Raw genomic sequence first — 24,342 nt, 5'->3', positions numbered from 1 at the left:
CCCGGCATAGTCTCACAAGAGACAGCTATATCTGGGTCCTTTCAACAAAATCTTGCTAGTGTATGCAATGGTGTCAGCGTTTGGAAGCTGATTATGGGATGGATCCCTGGATATGGCAGTCTTTAGATGGTCCATCCTTTCTTCACATCTCCAAACTTTATCTCTGTAACTCTTTCCATGGGTGTTCCCAATTCCAAGAAGGGGCACAGTGTCCACACTTTGGTCTTCGTTCTTCTTGAGTTTCATGCGTTTAACAAATTGTATCTTATATCTTGGGTATCCTAAGTTTTTGGGCTAATATCCACTTATCAGTGAGTACATATTGTGTGAGTTCCTTTGTGAATATGTTATCTCACTCAGGATGATGCCCTCCAGATCCATCCATTTGCCTAGGAATTTCATAAATTCATTCCTTTTAATAGCCGAGTAGTACTCCATTGTGTAAATGTACCACATTTTCTGTATCCATTCCTCTGTTGAGGGGCATCTGGGTTCTTTCCAGCTTCTGGCTATTATAAATAAGGCTGCTATGAACATAGTGGAGCATGTGTCCTTCTTACCGGTTGGAACATATTCTGGATATATGCCCAGGAGAGGTATTGCTGGATCCTCTGGTAGTATTATGTCCAATTTTCTGAGGAACCGCCAGACTGATTTCCAGAGTGGTTGTACCAGCTTGCAATCCCACCAACAATGAAGGAGTGTTCCTCTTTCTCCACATCCTCGCCAGCATCTGCTGTCACCTGAATTTTTGATCTTAGCCATTCTGACTGGTGTGAGGTGGAATCTCAGGGTTGTTTTGAGTTGCATTTCCCTGATGATTAAGGATGTTGAACATTTTTTCAGGTGCTTCTCTGCCGTTCGGTATTCCTCAGGTGAGAATTCTTTGTTCAGTTCTGAGCCCCATTTTTTAACGGGGTTATTTGATTTTCTGGAGTCCACCTTCTTGAGTTCTTTATATATATTGGATATTAGTCCCCTATCTGATTTAGGATAGGTAAAGATCCTTTCCCAATCTGTTGGTGGTCTTTTTGTCTTATTGACGATGTCTTTTGCCTTGCAGAAGCTTTGCAACTTTTTGAGGTCCCATTTATCGATTCTTGATCTTACAGCACAAGCCTTTGCTGTTCTATTCAGGAATTTTTCCCCTGTACCCATATCTTCAAGGCTTTTCCCTACTTTCTCCTCTATAAGTTTCAGTGTCTCTGGTTTTATGTGGAGTTCCTTAATCCACTTAGATTTGACCTTAGTACAAGGAGATAGGAATGGATCAATTCGCATTCTTCTACATGATAACCGCCAGTTGTGCCAGCACCATTTGTTGAAAATGCTGTCTTTTTTCCACTGGATGGTTTTTGCTCCCTTGTCAAAGATCAAGTGACCATAGGTATGTGGGTTGATCTCAGGGTCTTCAATTCTATTCCATTGGTCTACTTGTCTGTCGTTATACCAGTACCATGCAGTTTTTATCACAATTGCTCTGTAGTACAGCTTTAGGTCAGGCATGGTGATTCCACCAGAGATTCTTTTATTCTTGAGAAGAGTTTTTGCTATCCTAGGTTTTTTGTTGTTCCAGATAAATTTGCAGATTGCCCTTTCTAATTCGTTGAAGAATTGAGTTGGAATTTTGATGGGGATTGCATTGAATCTGTAGATTGCTTTTGGTAAGATAGCCATTTTTACAATGTTGATCCTGCCAATCCATGAGCATAGGAGGTCTTTCCATCTTCTGAGATCTTCTTTAATTTCTTTCTTCAGGGACTTGAAGTTCTTGTCATACAGATCTTTCACTTCCTTAGTTAGAGTCACGCCAAGGTATTTTATATTGTTTGTGACTATTGAGAAGGGTGTTGTTTCCCTAATTTCCTTCTCTGCCTGTTTATCCTTTGTGTACAGAACGGCCATTGACTTGCTTGAGTTAATTTTATATCCAGCTACTTCACCGAAGCTATTTATCAGGCTTAGGAGTTCTCTGGTGGAATTTTTAGGGTCACCTATGTATACTATCATATCATCTGCAAAAAGTGATATTTTGACTTCTTCTTTTCTGATTTGTATCCCCTTGATCTCCTTTTGTTGTCTAATTGCTCTGGCTAGGACTTCAAGTACAATGTTGAATAGGTAGGGAGAGAGTGGACAGCCTTGTCTAGTCCCTGATTTTAGTGGGATTTCTTCCAGCTTCTCACCATTTAGTTTGATGTTGGCTACTGGTTTGCTGTATATTGCTTTTATCATGGTTAGGTATGGGCCTTGAATTCCTGATCTTTCCAAGACTTTTATCATGAATGGGTGTTGGATTTTGTCAAATGCTTTTTCAGCATCTAACGAGATGATCATGTGGTTTTTGTCTTTGAGTTTGTTTATATAATGGGTTACATTGATGGATTTTCGTATATTGAACCATCCTTGCATCCCTGGGATGAAACCTACTTGGTCAGGATGGATGATTGTTTTGATGTGTTCTTGAATTCGGTTAGTGAGAACTTTATTGAGGATTTTTGCATCAATATTCATAAGGGAAATTGGTCTGAAGTTCTCTATCTTTGTTGGGTCTTTATGTGGTTTAGGTATCAGAGTAATTGTGGCTTCATAGAATGAGTTGGGTAGAGTACCTTCTGATTCTATTTTGTGGAATAGTTTGTGAAGAACTGGGATTAGATCTTCTTTGAAGGTTTGATAGAACTCTGTACTAAACCCATCTGGTCCTGGGCTTTTTTTGGTTGGGAGACTATTAATGACTGCTTCTATTTCTTTAGGGGATATGGGACTGTTTAGATCATTAACCTGATCTTGATTTAACTTTGGTACCTGGTATCTGTCTAGAAACTTGTCCATTTCATCCAGGTTCTCCAGTTTTGTTGAGTATAGCCTTTTGTAGAAGGATCTGATGGTGTTTTGGATTTCTTCAGGATCTGTTGTTATGTTTCCCTTTTCATTTCTGATTTTGTTAATTAGAATACTTTCCCTATGCCCTCTAGTGAGTCTGGCTAAGGGTTTATCTATCTTGTTGATTTTCTCAAAGAACCAGCTCCTTGATTGGTTGATTCTTTGAATTGTTCTTCTTGTTTCCACTTGGTTGATTTCACCCCTGAGTTTGATTATTTCTTGCCATCTACTCCTCTTGGGTGAATTTGCTTCCTTTTTTTCTAGAGCTTTTAGGTGTGTTGTCAAGCTGCTAATGTGTGCTCTCTCTAGTTTCTTTTTGGAGGCACTCAGAGCTATGAGTTTTCCTCTTAGAAATGCTTTCAATGTGTCCCATAAGTTTGGGTATGTAAGGACAGCATTTTCAACAAATAGTGCTAGCATAACTGGCGGCTATCATGTAGAAGAATGCAAATTGATCCATTCTTTTTTTTTAATATTTTTATTACATATTTTCCTCAGTTACATTTCCAATGCTATCCCAAAAGTCCCCCATAGCGCCCCCCACTTCCCTACCCACCCATTCCCATTCTTTTGGCCCTGGCATTCCCCTATATTGGGGCATATAAAGTTTGCAAGTCCAATGGGCCTCTCTTTCCAATGATGGCCGAATAGGCCATCTTTCGATACATATACAGCTAGAGACAAGAGCTCCGGGGTTCTGGTTAGTACATCATGTTGTTCCGACAATAGGGTTGCAGATCCCTTTAGCTCCTTGGGTACTTTCTCTAGCTTCTCCATTGGGAGCCCTGTGATACATCCAATAGCTGACTGTGAACATCCACTCCTGTGTTTGCTAGGCCCCGGCATCGTCTCACAAGAGACAGCTATATTTGGGTCCTTTCAGCAAAATTGATCCATTCTTATCTCCTACTAAGGTCAAGTCTAAGTGGATCAAGGAACTCCACATAAAACCAGAGAAATTGAAACTGATAGAGGAAAAAAATGGGGGAAGAGCCTTGAAGATATGGGCACAGGGGAAAAATTCCTGAACAGAACAGCAATGGCTTGTGCTGTAAGAACAAGAATGGACAAATGGGACCTCATAAAATTGCATGGCTTCTGTAAAGCAAAAGACACTGTCAATAAGACAAAAAGGCCACCAACAGATTGGGAAAGGATCTTTACCTATCCTAAATCTGATAGGGGACTAATATCCTATATATATGAAGAACTCAAGAAAATGGATTCCAGAAAATCAAATAACCCAATTAAAAATGGGGTACAGAACTCTGGAAATCAGTCTGGCTGTTCCTTAGAAAATTGGACATAGTACTACCGGAGGATCCAGCAATACCTCTCCTGGGCATATATCCAGAAGATGTCCCAACCGGTAAAAAAGACCCATGCTCCACTATGTTCATAGCAGCCTTATTTATAATAGCCAGAAGCTGGAAAGAACCCAGATGCCCCTCAACAGAAGAATGGATACAGAAAATATGGTACATTTACACAAAGGAGTACTACTCAGCTATTAAAAAGAATGAATTTATGAAATTCCTAGCCAAATGGATGGACCTGGAGGGCATCATCCTGAGTGAGGTAACACAATCCCAAAGGAACTCACACAATATGTACTCACTGATAAGTGGATATTAGCCCAAAACTTAGGATACCCAAGATATGAGATACAATTTACTAAACACATGAAACTCAAGAAGAATGAAGACCAAAGTGTGGACACTATGCTCCTCCTTAGAATTGGGAACAAAACACCCATGGAAGGAGTTACACAGACAAAGTTTGGAGCTGAGACAAAAGGATGGACCATCTAGAGACTGCCATATCCAGGGATCCACCCCATAATCAGCTTCCAAACACTGACACCATTGCATACACTAGCAAGATTTTGCTGAAAGGACCCAGATATAGCTGTCTCTTGTGAGACTATGCCGGGGCCTAGCAAACACAGAAGTGGATGCTCACAGTCAGCTAGTGGATGGATCACAGGGCCCCCAATGGAGGAGCTACAGAAATTACCCAAGAAGCTAAAGGGATCTGCAACCGTATAAGTGGAACAACATTATGAACTAACCAGTACCCCGGAGCTCTTGTCTCTAGCTGCATATGTATCAAAAGATGGCCTAGTCAGCCATCACTGGAAAGAGAGGCCCATTGGACACACAAACTTTATATGACCCAGTACAGGGGAATGCCAGGGCCAAAAAAATGGGAATGGGTGGGTAGGGAAGTGGGGGGGGGAGGGTATGGGGGACTTTTGGGATAGCGTTGGAAATGTAATTGAGGAAAATACGTAATAAAAAAATATTAGAAATTTTTTTAAAAAGTGGAAAAAAATGGGGTACAGAGCTAAACAAAGAAATTTCACCTGAGGAATACCGAATGGCTGAGAAGCACCTGAATAAAATGTTCAACATCCTTAGTCATCAGGGAAATGTGAATCAAAACAACCCTGAGATTCCACTTTACACCAGTCAGAATGGCTAAGATGAAAATTCAGGTGACAGCAGATACTGGTGAGGATGTGGAGAAAGAGGGACACTCCTCCATTGCTTATTGGATTGCAAGCTGGTACAACCACTCTGGAAATCAGTCTTGTAGTTCCTCAGAAAATTAGACATAGTACTACAGGAAAATCCAGCAATTCCTCTCCTGTGCATATACCCAGAAAATGTTCCTACTTGTAATAAGGACACATGTTCCACTATGTTCATATCAGCCTTATTTATAATAGCCAGAAGCTGGAAAGATCCCAGATGTCCCTCAACAGAGGAATGGATACAGAAAATGGGTACATTTACACAATCGATTACTACTCAGTAATTAAAAACCATGAATTCATGATATTTTTAGGCAAATGGATGCATCTGGAGGATATCATCCTGAGTGGGGTAACCCAATCACAAAAGAATACATATGATATGCACTCACTGATAAGTAGATAACTTAGAATAAGCCCAGAAACTTAGAATACCCAAGATACAATTTGCAAAACACATGAAACTCAAGAAGAAGGAAGACCAAAGTGTGGATACTTTGCTCCTTCTTAGAATGGGGAACAAAATACACATGGAAGGAGTTACATAAAGTTCGGAGTTGAGACAGAAGGAAAGACCATCCAGAGACTGCCCCACCCAGGGATCCATCCCACATACAACCACCAAACCCAGACATTATTGCATATGCTAGAAAGATTTTGCTGACAGGACCCTGACATAGCTCTCTCTTGTGAGGCTATGCCAATGCCTGGCAAATACAGAAGTGGATGCTCACAGTCATCTATTGGATGGAACACAAGGCCCCTAATGAAGGAGCTAGAGAAAGTACCCAAGGAGCCCCCCACCCCAGCTGTGTCTCTAGTTGCATATGTAGCAGAGGATGACCTCGTCGGTCATCAATGGGATGAAAGGCCCTTGGTATTGTGAAGTCATATGCCCCAGTACAGGGGACTGCCAGGACCAGGAAGCAGGAGTGGGATTGTTGGAGATTAGGGTTGGGGGAGAGTATAGGGGGCTTTGGGGATAGCATTTGAAATGTAAATGAAGAAAATATGTAATAAAATGCCTTTAAAAAGAAACATATTTTAATTAAGATGAGTTTTTCTTAAATAGTGTTAATAGTGTCTGAATGATAATGTACACAGGTTGTGCTGAAAGCGACCTGCAGGGGCAGCCTGAGTTTGCTTTGTTGTATTTGATTGGAAGGAATCTCAGAATTCTCTGTCCAGGTATACATACAGCATTCATGAATGATAGAAAGTGGCTTGTGTTTGCTGCTTTTACAACCAAAGAAAAGAGGATGAAGGAAGGTGGTACACAGACACAGCTCTGAGAGAATTTTCAGAGTCAGTCAATAGAGTATTCATAATCCTAGAGAACAGAAATGCAAGAAATTCAAGGAAAGATGGTAAGAATGCAGGATTCTCTGTTCCCAACTGATGGAGGCTGAGGATCAACTTCATGGACAACCAGATAACTAGAGAGGAAAGACAAGTAAAATGGGGAGCTCTCACACACACACGCGCCCTATGTGTTGTCTCCATCACCACAAGGGACTTTATTCCCAGCACTCAAAAGGCAGAAGCAAGTGGATCTCTGAGTTTAAGGTCAGCCAGTCTACAGAGTGAGTTTTAGCACAGTCAGGGCTATAAAGAAAAAAAAAAGTCAAGTTTTTTTTCTAGGAAGTGATTCTTAGCTCAGTGTCACACAGAATGAAGAAAATCACTGTGCTATATGTAGAGCCCTGGGAGATTCTAGATTCCTTTCATATTGTAATTGCTCTCCTCAGATGATTTCTGAAAATGTTTCAGAGTGAAGGATGGGGCGCATAAAATTTTCTCAGATTCCCTTCAGTTAAAACATGATATGCCATTAGTAGGCAGCATTGTAGAAAATTAGGGAACAGGAGGCAGCACTTCAGAAGCCTTCCTTTGTATTTCTTTTTGAACACTGTAATCTTACTCAAAATTACTTAAAAAAAAAACAAACATGATGAGTTTATTTCTTCCAAAGCATTTTTTAAATGCCATGCAAGTAGAAGGAAGAGGTGTTGGAAGTAGGTCCAGTGAGAGTTAAAGAGGGGAGATGCACATGGATATATATTCAAGATACATAGAATGTGTATATCAAACTTACAAAGGACCAGCAAAACAAAGATTTTTGGGTGGGTGGGGAAATCAAATGCTTATTACTTGTCATTGTATTTGATTTTTGGTTTGGGGGTGGCTTTGGTTTGTTGTTTGTTTGTTTGTTTGTTTTTGTCTTGTTTTGAGAAAGTTTTCTCTATGTATCCCTGGCTATCTTGCAACTTCATAGACAAGGCTGACCTCAAACTTCGAGATCCATCTGCATTTGCCTCCTGAGTGCTGTGATTAAAGTTATGCAACATCACCTGGCTTATGTTTGCATTCTTACTATCTGTGACTAATACCTATTGTTATTACTAGTCTATTAAAAAAAACCAGGACACTGCAAAATTTTCTATAAAAGCATCTAAACAAGATGACAAAGAGATAATAGCTATATAATCTGACAAGAATCAAAACTGTCCTTGTTTATACATGTCATAATGAGCTGTACAGAAAACCCAAAAAAGAGTTGAAGCAAAAGCCATCCTAGAACTAAGATATGATGTTAAACTTGGCTGTAGGAAACAAGAGTCTACTGTTTTCCTATGCACTATCAAGGAACAAGTAGAACTTGAAATTACAAGTTGTCATTTATATTTGCACCTACAATAATAAAATACTTAACTAGCAAACCAGAAGTAATATATACATAAGAGCTCCAAGAGGGAAGCTATAAATTTCTGTTGAAAGAAATAAAGCAAGGATTGAACTAATAAACTTGTGTTTATTAGTAGAGAAAATTTACAATGTTAGGATGTCATTGGATTCCCTTTTCCAAAATAGTCAATACAATTGAAATTAAAATCTTCTCAAATTATCCTGTAATTACTGAAAAACAGATCCTAAAATTTAATGTGGAGGGAAAAAGACTAAAAGAATCCCATAGAAAAACTGATTTTCAGCCAAGTTAAATACTGTCTGAAAAAGAACAATAATCAAAGCAGTGTTTTATTGTTGAAGGAATAGACAACTACATCTATGAACCACACTGGGACCCAGAAGTAGACCAATATAAATACAGTCAAATGATATTTGACAAATTATCACATATATCAGATGATCTGGGAGCAACTGCACACTTACACTCATAAAACAAGTCCAGATCTTATACCCCTTAAGGAAAAGCTGAAGATAGATCATAGATCTAAATGTAAATCATGGAAGTCCTATGAGATAACAGAGAAGAAAATCTATATAGTCTCAGGTTTGCTGATCAACCTGCTAAATAGCAAAGTAATACCTTTTTAAAGAAAGTATTAAAGAACTGGCTTCATTAAAATAAAAAATTTGTACTTTATGAAGGATATTTTAGGAGAATAAAATCTCTCACAATGGATAGAGAGAAAATAATTTCCTAAAAATTTGCAAAGATGCGTCTTTAGAGAGGATATATAGATGGATAGTACCAACATGCCAATGAACACATAGCAGAATAGTCAGGAGTCTACTCAGTGGCAGTTTTGAAGTTTGATAAGGTCATGGTGTATAGAAGTCCCTGTCCACTGAACATGCAAATACAAAAATGGCAGGTATCTTGCAAAATAACTTGTCAGTTTCTTTCAAATTTATCTCTGTGTATACACACACACACACACACACACACATCATATAATCCAACATTCATTTGGATGGCCTTTTCTTCAGTCTCTGCTCCACACTTTGTTTCCATATTTGCTCTCATGAGTATTTTGTTCCCCCTTTTAAGAAGGACTGAAGCATCTACAGTTTAGTCTTCCTTCCTCTTGAACTTCATGTGGTCTGTGAATTGTATCTTGGGTATTCCAAACTTTGGGGCGAATATCCACTTATCAGTGAGTGCATACCATGCATGTTCTTTTGTGATTGGGTTACCTCACTCAGAATAATAGTTTCTAGTTCCATCCATTTGCATAAGAATTTGATGATGTCATAATTTTTAATAGCTGTATTATATTCCATTGTGTAAATATACCACATGTTCTGTATCCATTCATCTGTGGAAGGACATCTGGGTTCTTTCCAGCTTCTGACTATTACAATAAGGCTGGTATGAACATAATGGAACATATGTCCTTGTTATATGTTCGAGCATCTTTTGGGTACATGCCCAGGAGTGGTATAGCTGGGTTCTCAGGTAATACTATGCCCAATTTTCAGAGGAACTGCCAGAGTGATTTCCAGAGTGGTTGTACCAGCTTGCAATCCCACCAACAATAGAGAAGTGTTCTTTTGTCTCCACATCCTCACCAGCATCTGCTGTCATCTGAATTTTTTTATCTTAGCCATTCTGACTGGTGTGAGGTGGATTCCCAGGGTTGTTTTGATTTGCATTTTCCTGAGTTCTTTGGATATTAGCCCTCTATCGAACTTAGGGTTGGTAAAGATCTTTTCCCAATCAGTTGGCTGCTGTTTTATCCTATTAACAGTGTCCTTTGCCTTATAGAAGTTTTGCAATTTTATGAGGTCCCATTTGTCAATTCTTGATCTTACAGCACAAGCCATTGGTGTTCTGTTCAGGAAAGTTTCCCATGTGTGCATGTGTTCCAGGCTCTTCCCCACTTTCTCTTCTATTAATTTCAGTGTATCTGGTTTTATGTGGATGTTCTTGACTCATTTAGACTTGAGCTTTGTACAAGGAGATAAGAATGGGTTGATGTCTATTCTTCTACATGCTGACCTCCAGTTGAACTGACACCATTTATTGAAAATGTCTTTTTCCCTCTGGATTGTTTTAGTTCCTTTGTCAAAGATCAAGTGATCATAGGTGTTTGGACTCATTTCTGGGTCTTCAGTTCTATTCCATTGATCTACCTGTCTGTCTCTGTACCAAAACCATACAACTTTTTATCACTATTGCTCTGTAATACCACTTCTTCATAGAGTTAGAAAGAGCAATTTGCAGATTCATTTGGAAAAACAAACAAACAAAAAAATTCCAGGATAGCAAAAACTATTCTCAACAATAAAAGAACTTCTAGTGTACTGTATTTCTTTCTCATACCACACTGTTCTATTATAGGTTCTTTTTGATTTAAGACCATTCTTAACTTAGCAAAATGAAAAATATTATCAAATGAGTCAGGATACCACATTTATACTCTGGCTGGCCAAATATCACTTGCCTTTGCTTTTGGACTCTATGCAACTGCTCAGACAAGTAGGAGACCTAGGGATTAAAGATGTTACAATTCAAAGTCTGAGTCTGAACTCTACAAAGGTAGTAATTATCATGACCATAAATGTGAAAGTCACGCACAAAGCTACAATGACAAGCAAGGCCTAAGCTGTCATATGCCCCTGAGATGATACATGGACTACTGGACCAGCAGTAAGTTACTGAGCGGATGCTCCTACCTCACAGTCTGGGTTCTAAATCTTCCCAATGGATTGAGAAATAAGCACTTTACCATTTAACAGAGCAGACGACTGACTCCATCATCTGCTGTCTGGAGGAATTGCTACCATGAAAAACCTTTCACTTAGAAAACTACTAGTGCCAAGCACATACTGACCAGGGAGAGCGACAGCTTTTGCCAGTGATTAAAATCTCATTTGAAAATAAAGGCAATTCTCTTTGAGGAGCAGTGTGCCCATCACTCAGCATTAGAATTCCAAGTATCGAGACAAAGCAGCTAATGAATGGGCACGCCCGTCGCGCTGTCCGCAGCCCGCGGGCCCGTGCAGCGCAGCGCGGAGCCGGCGCCTCAGGTCTCTGATGGGCCTAGAGTTTGGAGCGAGAACTGGGAAGCAGAGCTCTAGAAGCATGGAGACCATACGTGGCCATGGTCATTGTCTCTTCACCCCATGTCTGCACTTTTTATGTATCTGACTTCAAATACTTTAGTTTCTACTTCGGGTTGACCTACTGAGAGGAAGACATAGGAAATGAAGGACTGTGTGTGCCCTCAAGATGGTGGGGCTCCTGTCTTGGAGAAGAGGAAGAAGTCTATGCTGCACGCATTGGTGTATACAACAAGAAGTATTTGGTTGCAGTACTCCTACAGAACAGCACTCCATGCCCTGTGACAGTGTGCTTGTGTGAGCTTTCCAGTGACATTCATGGTCAGCCATAGTAAACAGCCTAGAAAATGAGATTATGAAAGAGTGAATAAAACCTACTTTAGGGTTCACAAGTGGACATTATAAGCAGTTTTTATTAACATAAGATGTCAGAATGATAAAGCAACCAGGATAATTATGGTTGGTCATGGAGGATAAGCAAGAAACTTGTCCCAAGGGGGGCAGTGATTTTGTTTCTGACAAAGTAAATTTCAAAACAGAGGAGGAAGATGATGATCAAATTCCTTGTCACAGTTTGGAACAAGTGGACTTTAAAAGTGAGTCAGAGGATATGAGACAGACAGACAGTGGCGATGAACAGGCAGACATCAGGGCAGCGAGCTGTGCCTGTCAGCCCTCTGGGAAGTTCTTAGCTGCCGAGAGTGAGGATGACTATGGCTCACTCTTCTCCCAGTATAGTAGCACACTGTACAACGTAGCCATGGAAGCTGTGACCCAGAGCCTTCTTTCCAGTCGACACATAAGCTCCAGGAAGAAGTCTCCAGCCTGGAAGCATTTCTTTATTTCCCCTCGAGATAGCACTAAGGCCATCTGCACATACTGTATGAAAGAGTTCAGTAGAGGCAAGAATGAGAAAGACCTGAGTACAAGTTGACTCATGAGTCATGTGAGGCGGGCACACCCCACCAAGCTCATTCAAGAAAATGGAAGTCTATCGGCAGGGTCCTCCTTTTCCCCTTCCTCTCTGTTGCTTCCACCACAGCCTGCAGATGTGGGAGACCTTAGCACTGTGCTCTCGCCTGTCAGACTTGTCCAGAAAATGGCTCCCAAGATCCCATCCCCTGACCAAATAATGGAAGAGTCTGTGACTGTAGTTTCTTCTGAAGAGGTGTCCTCTGATGTGTCTGTCACTGAAAAGTACAGCAGAGAGGAGGCCTTGGCAGGCTCCTCCCCCAACCTCTCCATGCTCCATTATGACGACACTTCAGAAACCATGGCAGACAGAAACCTTTCTCTTCCCAAAAGCACATCTGGGTCCAGGAGGAGGTCAGCTGTCTGGAAGCACTTCTACTTGTCACCCCTCGATAGCTCCAAGGCTGTCTGTGTCCACTGTATGAATGAGTTCAGTAGAGGGAAAAACGGGAAGGACCTGGGCACAAGCTGCCTCATCAGGCACATGTGGAGAGCACATCGCTCCATTGTACTGCAGGAGAACGGGGGCAACACAGGCATCCCACCATTGTACCCTATGCCCCCAACCCTGCTGCCCTGCTGCCCCCAGAAGGGGATCTCAACTCCGCATCGTTGTCTCCAGGCAAACAAGTCAAAGAGTCCCCTTCTGCCTCCTCATCCCCAGACAGGCTTCCTGAGGACCTGTCATCACACACTAATCCTGGGGATGTGTCCCGGGAAGATGTGTCCATGTTGTCATCCTCTGATGACTTGGGGGAGGCCTCTGTAGTGTCCTCTCCAGAGAAGCAGCCAGCAGACACGGTAAATCCAAGGTTTGAATCAGGCACTGTCTTTCAGCAAAATAAGAAGGTGATGAGAAGACTGAAGTCGGAAGTCTGGCATTACTTTTCCCTGGCCCCCATGGACAGTCTCAAAGCAGTGTGCCGGTACTGTAGCTGCGTTATTAGTCGGGGAAAGAAGGGAGATGTTGGCACCAGTTGTTTGATGCGACACCTGTACAGACGCCACCCTGAGGTGGTTGGGAACCAGAAGGACTTTCTGGGTGCAAGTTTGGCCAACTCTCCATATGCCACTTTGGCTTCTGCAGAAAGCTCCTCCAAATTAACTGACTTGCCAGCAGTGGTCAGAAAAAAATCATCAAGGTGTGTTTCCTACTAATAGCAAGAAGACCTCAAAGCTGTGGAATCACTTTTCTATTTGTTCAGCAGACTCAACAAAGGTGGTGTGCCTGCACTGTGGCCGGACCATCAGCAGGGGCAAGAAGCCCACCAACCTGGGCACCAGCTGTCTCCTGAGACATCTGCAGCGGTTCCATGGCCATGTACTCAAGAATGATGTCTCAGAGGCCACTCTGCCCCATTCTCCAGGCATCTGGAGGCCTCTAGGCACAGAGCTCTCAGGGCCTTCCTCTTTCCGTGACTCCACAGAGAAGTTCTATGACTCTCATCCAGTTGCCAAAAAAATCACAAGTCTCATAGCTGAGATGATTGCACTTGACCTTCAGCCATACTCCCTTGTAGACAACGTTGGCTTTAACAGGCTGCTCGAATACTTGAGACCTCAGTACTATCTACCCTCCCCTTCCTACTTCTCTAGAACAGCTATCCCAGCTATGTATGACAATGTGAAACAGATAATTATGTCACATCTGAAGGAAGCTGAGAGTGGTGTGGTTCATTTCACCTCTGGAATATGGATGAGTAGCCAGACTCGTGAATACCTGACCCTTACAGCTCACTGGGTCACCTTCGCATCCGCTGTCCGACCACATTGTGAGGACCACCATTGCTCAGCACTTTTAGATGTCTCACAGATCGGCTGTGACTATAGTGGAAATAGCATTCAGAAGCAGCTGGAGTGTTGGTGGGAAGCCTGGGTGACTTCCATTGGCCTTCAGATTGGCATCACTGTCACTGACAATCCAAGCATAGGGAAGATGCTGAGTGAGGGTGAACACTCAAGTGTGCAGTGCTTCAGTCACACAGTGAATCTGATTGTGAGTGAGGCTATCAAGAGCCAGAGGATGGTGCAGAACTTACTGAGTATTGCCCGGAAGCTGTGTGAGCGGGTCCATCGGTCACCCAGAGCAAGAGAAAAGTTAGCAGAACTGCAGAAAGAGTACAAGCTGCCACAGCACCAGCTGATCCAGGATGTACCGTCTAAGTGGAGCACATCCTTCCACATGCTTGAACGTCTGATTGAGCAGAAGAGGGCAGTTAACGAGGTATCCATTGAGTGTAACTTCAGAGAATTGATCAGCTGTGACCAGTGGGAGGTCATGCAGTCTGTGTGCCATGTGCTGAGACCATTTGATGCTGCAAGCCGAGAGATGAGTGCCCACATGTCTACACTGAGCCAGGTCATCCCCATGATCCACATCCTCAGTAGAAAAGTGGAGATGCTGTTTGGGGAGACCATGGGCATTGACACCATGCTTAAGTCCCTGAAGGAAGCCATGGCGAGCCGCCTGTCTGCCACCCTCCATGACCCCAGGTACATCTTTGCCACACTGCTGGACCCTCGATACAAAGCTTCCCTGTTCACAGAGGAGGAGGCAGAGCAGTACAGGCAAGACTTAATCAGGGAGCTAGAAATACTGAATTCTACCTCAGAGGACACTGCCACCTCCAATGGCTGTGACTCAGGGTCCCCACTTAAAGACACTGGCACAGAGGAGAGCCTGTGGTCACTCGCACCAATAAAGAGAGATCAGAGAGAGAAGCTACCTGAAGACATGGTGCTTGCATATTTGGAGGAAGAGGTGCTGGAACACAGCTGTGACCCACTTACCTACTGGAACCTAAAGAGGTCATCGTGGCCTGGGCTGTCTACCTTAGCAGTCCGATTTCTGGGCTGCCCCCCAAGTACAGTACCCTCAGAAAAGCTGTTCAGCACACCCATGGATGCTGGCAGCTTTGGCCAGCCCAGGCTCATGATGGAGCATTTTGAAAAGCTCATCTTTTAAAAAGTGAATCTTCCTTTAATATGCTTTCAGTATTGAACTCAGAGATGGAGCCACCGGACTGGAAATGTGCTTCAGAGTGCTAGCTATTGTACCAGGGCTGACTTGCCTGGCAGGGCCATGTAGGACACCAGACCAGGCATCTGGGGCTACCTGCCAGTTCTCACCATAATATCCACATGTGCCTTACTCCTCCTTCAGGCCAGGTGTCAAGGTGCGTTTTCAGAAGCCCACTAGAAACAAAGTCTTGGCAATTATGAAATAGGATGATCAGGTTTAAAACTATAAAGGTTTTTTGTTTTGTTTTGAGGGGATAGTAATCTGTCTTACTAGAATGAAAGGAAGATGTAAACAATTTTATTATGTAGGGTTTTTATTCAGTTGTGAAAAAACCACAAATCAGGTGCTGTATTTTAATTAAATATTTTAATTGCAACAAAACAACTTTTGTGGCTGTTAAATGAAACCTGTAAATAGGAGGTGGAGGTTAAGCCATCCTGACTGAACAGTTCTTAACCACAGGCTCCAAAAGTGTGTCCTAGAGGGAATATTCTGGAAGCTGTTTACATTACAGAACCAGGCATTTGAAAACAAAACTCAACTTGGGCATACCATGGAGTGTCAATCACATGGCTAATTGGTCATGAGAACGGTCCCATGTCAGGTGTTGCATTCAGGTTTTACACGGTCAGTTAACTCAGAGATATCCCGCTTATCATGAGCCCCTTGAAATTGGATCCAAGTTTTAAAGTCATGCTTGGGACTTCACCAGTGCATGATATGACACGTTTACAACAGATGGCCTGTTGATCCAATCTCCATGCCTCTGATTTACTTTTTGCATCTCTATACAATAAAGCTATCTCATAAGAAGTATGCACTGACCCCTCACAGTTTGATCAGATAGCGCTCAGATTCTACTTTGAAGAGGTAGCTTGTTGACAGGAAAAGCGCTTGTTTATTGCAGTCATGAGAAAAGCCTTAGGCATTTAGATTTTTTTTTTCCTATGATAGGGAAGCCTCAACCATCATTGGGACATTATAGAATCCCAAGGATAACATGAAGTATCAGCTATCAGACCAGACTCCAAAGTTTTTGCTTATGTCTAAAAAAATTTTTTTTCATTTTCTCATTTCAAATCAGTTAAATATTATGGATGAAACAAATCATTCATTGCCTCTGACCTTTTAGAAAAAAAATGTTCTGTTGAAATACTGTATGTAGGCTCAGTCTGAATTTGCGTGGGCTATGCTTTAGTGTATTTATAAATGACGAACTTGGATTCTGAAATTAAACTTTTTATTTGCGATTTTCTATTGCCGACTGATGATGGCTTTTTATTTTTAGGATAATAAAACAGGAATGCTTTTTTTAAAAAAAAGAATTCCAAGTATCTACAATTCCCATAGAAAGAAACCTTTGATGAGTCTGACTATGCTCTATACATTTATTTATTACTTTAGCCTCTATTATCCATGTTATGACTCAAAATGACAACTGTCTGATACTTGAACCTCAATTCACTCGATAACAGTTTCAAAAAAACTGTTAGGTCAAGCCTGCATTTATTAGATGAGATCTTGTGGTTTAAGATTAGAAAAGAAGAATCCCACCTTCCAGTTACTAAGATCTATACATTGTTTCGAAATTAATTTGCTTCATCTGTTTTTGTAAAAACATCATTAATATTTATGCTTAAAGCTCTCCTGGAATAGCAAATTGGCCAGAGGAATAAATTACATTTGCAGAACTTAGTTAACATTCAATTACAGTATTGGAGAAGGAAGAAGTACGGGATAACTGGTAATCTTTACATCAGTCACCCTCTTTTTCATTTGGAAAGATATCGAGTGGAATGCTTTAACCTATTCATGAGAATATCAAATGTAAGAAGGAAAAAATTAATCACACCTCTCTAAGATGTGGCACATACTTTGTTTACAATGTCCATTTTAACCTTCATAGCACTTTTGTATACTAATATTATTTACATTTTACAAATAATAGCCTAAGAATTATGGAAATAAAAAATAGTTATCTCAGAATAACTCAATTAGATCTTTACTCAGGATCAGTGTGGTCCAAGTCTCCCCATTTTCCAAAGGAGGAATAATTTGTAACATGAAAAAAACCTCCTTCATCAACTGCATTTGAACTGTGGACCAAGTACACACATGGAACTTACTGATGTATCACACAAAGATTTGTGAGGGCTCCTCATCATCAGTTTAAGTTGCTGCTAACAGGCTTAGCATCATCCCCCCATAAAAGACTCAACAAAAGTGGTTTAGTTCTCCTGACACTCACAAATTCTGTAATTAGGTTCAACTTCTGTACCAGCAGATTATCCTATGCTGACCAGAAAAGCAGGGCACTTGAGAGGTGCTTCTTTGTATATGCTTGTAACTTGGATAAGCACAGCTGGGCAGAGTGGGCCTTTTTTCCTAAATTCTGCTGCCACGCTGAATTTCATGATCTTCACTGACAGATGATGAAATGCAAACTACTATTTTACAGCCAAGTTCTCTTCAGCAGCTGTTCAAAAGTATCATTGAGAATGCAATGTAGTCTCTCCTAGTCTACGAGAAACTACTGCATTGATGGATGGCTTTTGAAGCAGTAGTTTAGGAAGCATTACTTATGCCCTGCAGTGTTGCAGAAAAAGATAAATGTGGCTGCCATTTGTTTGTTTGCTTTGCAGGAAACAAATATTCAGGATGTATTGGAAACCAGGGCAAAATAGGCAAACAGAGCAAAAATCTGCTTCAATTCCTCTTTCTATAGAAATAAAACTGAGGGTGCAGATTAAAATGAAGTCTATGTTTCAGATATCTTCTCAGTGTCTATAACTATATTACTCAGGGGTGGTAGCAGGATATAGTAGTTGGTTATCAAATTTTTGTGCTAGAAAAGCAGTATGAATAACAAGGCCTATCAATGATCCTCTATCCAAAAAATATGAACTCTATACTACAAACACAAAAAGTGGGAACTGTTGACTAAATTGTACCTCTATAGGTGCTCCAAATTAAATACACAAATCTAAAATTTTAAAGAAAATATTCACATATGTGAGAAAACACTCAGTTTGGTTTTATGTCCTATACATAATTTTTATCCAGTTCATCCATATAGCTACAAATGCCACAATTTCATGTTTTGTAGCTGAATAAAATTCCATTATATATATATATATATGTGTGTGTGTGTGTGTGTGTGTGTGTGTATGTGTGTGTGTATACATATATATATCAGTTGATAGAGAACTAAGATGTTGCCATTTCCTTGTTATTATAACTAGAACAACAATGAACATAAATGAGCAAGTATTTCTGTAGCTGGATACAGAACCGTTTGAATGTATGCTCAGAAGTACCATAGATAGATTAAGGGAAACTCCATTTCTAGGATTTTGAGGAACCTCCATACTGATTTCCAGAGTGTCTGTACCAGTTGCTTCCTAATTTTATTCATTGTGAAAAAGTAACACTGTAGAAATTCCTCCTTTAGTATGAGGGTTTTTTAAGAGCTATACTTGCCCATGGTGCATCAGCCCTATTGCTGTGGACTTGGGCCTGTGTGACATAGCACACTATGCTCAGAGTGCATGGCAATGGAAGCCTCTTTGAGTCATATCTGGGATGCAGTGAAAAAGCAGGTCTGAGTTCCAACAAGACCACAGCTTGAATTTTCTAGTTTCCTTCTACCAAGCCCCATATTCTAAAGTTCTAAAACTTTCCAACATTCCAGGTTTTTAAATAACCTTTAATAGTTTAGGATTTTGAAAATGCAGAATGTTGAAAAACTAGCAATTCATTTATCTCACAGATACCAGAAATCTTCTAGAATGCATAATATGTTAAGAATTCACTGGATCATTGAACAGCTTTGATCTCCCTTTCCAGCTTAATGAAATCTTTAAAAAAAAAAATTGCTCACTGTTTGTTATTAGGAAATTGTTTACAAAAGGTACCTGGGATATGAGAAAAATGTGTAAAGATAGCCTCTTATTATAATTGCAAGAGTTAAGACCAAGGGAAAGTCTCATCTGTTCTTGTTTTGTAAGGCGATGAAGTTGATTACTTTAGAATTTCAAATCAATTCAATTGATTATTAGGAAAAGAACAAAGAGAAATTCCTCTCAAAAGGAAAGAATTTGGAAAAGGAAGATATGGGGCTGGTGAGCTGGCTCAGTGGTTAAGAGCGCCGACTGCTCTTCCAAAGGTCCTGAGTTCAAATCCCAGCAACCACATGGTGGCTCACAACCATCAATAACGAAATCTGATGCTCTCTTCTGGAGTGTCTGAAGATACACTACAGTGTACTTACATGTAGTAAATAAATAAATTTTTAAAAAAAGAAAAAGGAAGATATATCTACATGGAGAGGTTTTCTAATGTGGCTTTGCCCACAGCAAAAGAAAGTGTTAAATTTGAATATGTCTAGAAATTCTCTTACTAGAGGTAATTTTTTTCAAATAAATGAATATAATTTTGATTTCTGCACACTGCCAAGAAGTTTAAAATGTTTACAACAATAATTTAACACAGAATAAAGTAATTTCTTTTTTTATTAGATATTTTCTTCATTTACATATCAAATGCTGTCCCCAAAGGCCCCTATAACCAACCCCTTGCCCTGCTCCCCAGCTGTCTTTGTTAGGGTTTTACTGCTGTGAACAGACACCATGACCAAGGCAAGTCTTATAAAAAACAACATTTAACTGGGGCTGGCTTACAGGTTCAGAGGTTCAGTCCATTATCATCAAGGTGGGAGCATGGCAATATCCAGGCAGGCATGGCGCAGGAGGAGCTGAGAGTTCTATGTCTTCATCCAAAGGCTGCTAGTGGAAGACTGACTTCCAGGCAACTAGGGTGAGGATCTTATACCCACACCCACAGTGACACACCCATCCCAACCAGGCCACACCTATTCCAACAAGGCCACACCTCTAGATGGTGCCACTCCCTGGTCCAAGGATATACAAACCATCACACCAACCCACCCATTTCCACTTCCTGGCCCTGGCATTCTCCTGTACTGGGGCATATGATCTTTGCAAGACCAAGGGCCTCTCATTGGAGGTATCTTAAGTAGCCATTTTTGGCAGGAATTTTCCATTTCACAAGAGCTACTATATAAAAAGGGGAGGATGTTCCCACTTGTTTTCATGGCTCTGCTGCCCTTCCCTGATCTTATCCTTAGATATCTCCAATGTGATAATTAATCTTCACAGTGAACTTGACTGTATTTTCAATCACCTAGGAGACATATCTCAGCAAATGTCTGTTCATGCATATCCAAATGTTCTCCTCGGGGTAGAAGATAACACTCAAACGTGGGTTCCATGCTGAATAAAGCAGAAAAGAACAGAGAATCCTGGTGCACTACGGTTTTAGCTCTCTCTTTTTGACTGGGGACACTGCTTGAGCAGCTGTCTCACCATCTCAAGCTCTTGTTGCTGCCACTACAGCATCTCTAACCAGCAATACATTCCCCACCATCATGGACTGTACTCTCAAATTGTGAGCAAGTGTAAACATTTGGTTGCCTTTTATCGGGTAATTTTTTAATAGTAATAACAGAGGCTATTAATGAATTAAGTTCTCTTAGATGCATGGTTCTCTGTATTAGTAATCTACATAAGCATATGGTACAGAGTGAGGCTTTGATTGGGACAAAAAAAATTCTTTATTTGTTACCACCATATCAGAAATTTGAGGCCAGGTTTTTTGCAGTTAGGAGCTTCTGTTCTGTCTTCTCCAAGATCAGGCATTGCTGAAACCCTTGATCTCCAAGAGCTGTTGGTAGTTTAATAGTGGCAAGCTATCTAACAATAAAGTATTCTTCTTTTTCAAAGTATTGTTACTAACTAGCCAGAAAATCCTGGGTTGACTCAAATCATTGACTATGATGATGCTGTAATGTCAGAAAGTGAAGTAAGGTCACAGGAAGCTTGTGTTCACTAACCAAGGGTGGTGGGTAAATGTGACTTCTGCCAACTCATCAAATATGTCTCTATGTCTTCTCATGGAGGGTAGGACTTTTTGGATTCAGTAGGAGAAAAGAAGAGGAGAAACTTGCAAACCACAACATTATCACGGAGCTTGGATGTTATAGATCTTGGATGTGTAGGATTAGTATGCACCATGATATTCGTTATGTCATTAATTTTGTCATTAATGTATGAATTCAAGAAGTATTTATTGAAAATGTCTACAATGTAATGCTGTAATGTGTATATAAAGTAAAAAGAATCAATCATGTAAATATTGTTGTTCTTACATGCAATAAGAACATTATGGGTAATGAACACAGTTAATAAGTATGTTATGTAGAATATTGGAAGAGATTAAATGAAAATTTATCAGATAAGAATGGTACATAATGTTGGTTGAAACCTTAATGCACTGCTTATAGTCTGCATCAAAAGATTATAACATTTTAATAACATCTGAAAAAGGAAACTACAGATGATACTAAGGAAGGAGCAGGCAAGCTTGGAAGACAGGAGTCAGTGAAAAGTTTGAAAAGAAGAGGCGGTTCAGAACATTCAAGGTAGATGCTCATAAGGCTAGGTCAGTAATTGGAGACATTTGACTACATAGCAAAATTGCAGAGGACACTAAAACTTGTGCTAACTGATGCATATTAGCCAATATAATATTTTAAATAATTGTTCAAGAATAATACAGAAAAAGATCATAATTTTTAAAAAGACAAAATCTGCCCCTACACTTGCATGACCTTGCCTTACCTGCTTCAAATAAAACCTTAGGTACAAATGAGAGGGCAAAGGACACTAACAAACTGGAAATCTTATGGTTATATCCAGTTTGTGGTCATGTTTTTTTTCCCCTGATACACACACACACACACACACACACACACACACACACACACACACACACACACACACATGTATATATATATACCAACCTCCCAACATACATTTTACTAAGAAATATAAAATTCTTGATTTTCCTTAAAAATTATAATTCTGCCAAACTAGTGAGGAACATATCACCACAGTGAAACAAACACGGGGCCTGGGGACCACTTCCTTTTGTGTTTATTTCTTCTCTTTCCTCCCCTGCCTTACTGCCTTGAGCTAGATAGCTTGTCTGGGTAGCACTTCAAGCTCTGAATGAAGTCTTCAGAACAAAGGAAATAGTACCTGCTCCAGATGATTTAATTTTTGAGTACCAGTATTTTGGATTTGGGCTTAGGCCTGATTCCATAGACTCTACAACACAAGGTGGTTCTAGAACTCACTTCAAAGTTTACTCTAGGAATATTTTGATCATTATACTGGGCATTTTATAAGCATGGTAGTTGAAAGGATGAACTATGGGGCCAGAGTACCTGGGCTTTAATCTTAGCTTTCGCATCTCTTCCATGAGACCTGAGGCTTGGCCCTGCTGATTCAAAAAGTCCTCTTCTGTAAAGTAGATGTCACAGTGTTCCTGCTTAGGTTCTGGTTAAGTTGTAGTATGTTAATTTATGTAAAGTGCATAAGATAATGTTCAGTAGAGACTCATGCATGGCAAGTGGTACTTCCTCCAATCTTACCTCCCTCTGTCTCAGACATAGGAATATTTGAACCTGCTTTTACATTTTCTATTTTATGGAGAACTAAACCTTGTAATGTGTCACATCTGTGCTTTTTTTATTGGTTGCTAGGAGGTATTATGTCAGATGCAATGCAGTTAATTTGCAAATAAAATAAATATCCTGTCCTGCTTCTGTCTTATATTCTTCACCTCCTTGTATAATCAATTAATTAATGTTATTTTGCTGTTGTATTTGCATCATTGCAATTCATTTAGGTCACATTTTGCAAACATAGAAGCTCTAAAAGTAACCCTCAAACAAATGTGTGTGAGCTCTACCACGGAGGCAAATGTGTCCAGTAAGCCCAATCATTTTCTGATATGAATTTCACATGATGTTGACATTCTGAGCCTGCATATATTTTCAGCTCTGTCTGTCTTAGTTTTAAGATAAACTGATCCAGTCATCTCCCATAGAAATATCCTACCATGTTCCCCAGGTCACATTATTTCTCAGCGGTCTTCAAATGTATTACATGGTTGCAAATTGATTTTTAGCTTGTCTTTAAACTTCACATCAGAGGTTTCCATTTCCATCTGGCCTTTTATAGATCACCAAAGGCAATTGTTCGAGTATTTAAATTTACTTCCTATTATACATGTGTAGAGGAGGTTGTTTTACTGATAAATCCTATCTGGATATGGTCAGCCTTCTAAAGTTAATTCCTCAAGGACTTCATTGAGTGCTTGGGGAATTTTCCTGTAATCATTTTGATACAATGGTTATGAGAAGGTTTTATGATTGTCCACTCTTGAGACTCAAAGATTCAGCAGGCCTTTAGTCCACTCATCTCCATTGAGGACTATGTACATAAAATGGCTGTCAGGATCTTAGCAGCCATCTTAATGCAAGGACTCAGAATACCCACCATTGGTATTTAATATGAACAGTAGGTTACCAAAATGAAGTATGAGCTGGAGAAGAAATAGGGATAAAACAGTATCATTAAGAACCTTTGGAACCTATGTACATTACCAATGCTGTTAGAACACTGTTTGGGGAGGATGCAAGGACCTTAGACTATTCTAAATATCTCTTCTACCTTTCAGGTGACTTCCTTCTAAGGGCTAGACTAGGATACATGTAGGCTGGCAAGGGATTCTGGGAAGTGAAGTTTTCAGATATCATCCATTCCAAGCCAGGGGAGACTACAGACTGTCCTTTTTGGAATGTTCCTCTGCCTGCAATGTTTCCTTTCATCATGCCACTTTGTTCCACATTCTTTTAACGTGATGCTATGCATGCTAACTTTTAAAACAGTTTGACCTTTGTACAAATATTTATAATCCAAAGTCCACAGTCAGTAATATCAGTAATGTTTGTTTGAGCTGCTCATAGAAATCTAACTAGAGATATTTTAGGATATATTATTGGCATTTATATAGGTTTGTGAATCTTAAACTTTTCGACTAGGGGAAGTAATACTTTGGACTGTTATTTTAGCTATTGAAACCTCATATTTTCTTATAGAGATGGGGAGATTTAATTCTTCTGTCTAAACATTTATCAGCTTTATTATATTTTACATTTTATTTTGGTTTGCAGATTTTAATAAACATGAAT

The 24,342-nt window shown here is 40.1% G+C and overlaps 1 pseudogene; it reads left to right on the top strand.

The window, feature by feature from the left end:
- Nucleotides 1-11,375: 11,375 nt before the first annotated feature.
- Nucleotides 11,376-15,203, top strand: LOC147001568 (zinc finger BED domain-containing protein 4-like; annotated as a pseudogene).
- Nucleotides 15,204-24,342: the final 9,139 nt, after the last annotated feature.

The sequence above is a fragment of the Mus caroli genome, unplaced genomic scaffold (assembly GCF_978045245.1).
Source record: "Mus caroli unplaced genomic scaffold, Mus_caroli_1 scaffold_13, whole genome shotgun sequence".
NCBI classification, from domain to species: domain Eukaryota; kingdom Metazoa; phylum Chordata; class Mammalia; order Rodentia; family Muridae; genus Mus; species Mus caroli.
This window is presented reverse-complemented; position numbering and strand designations above follow the sequence as displayed.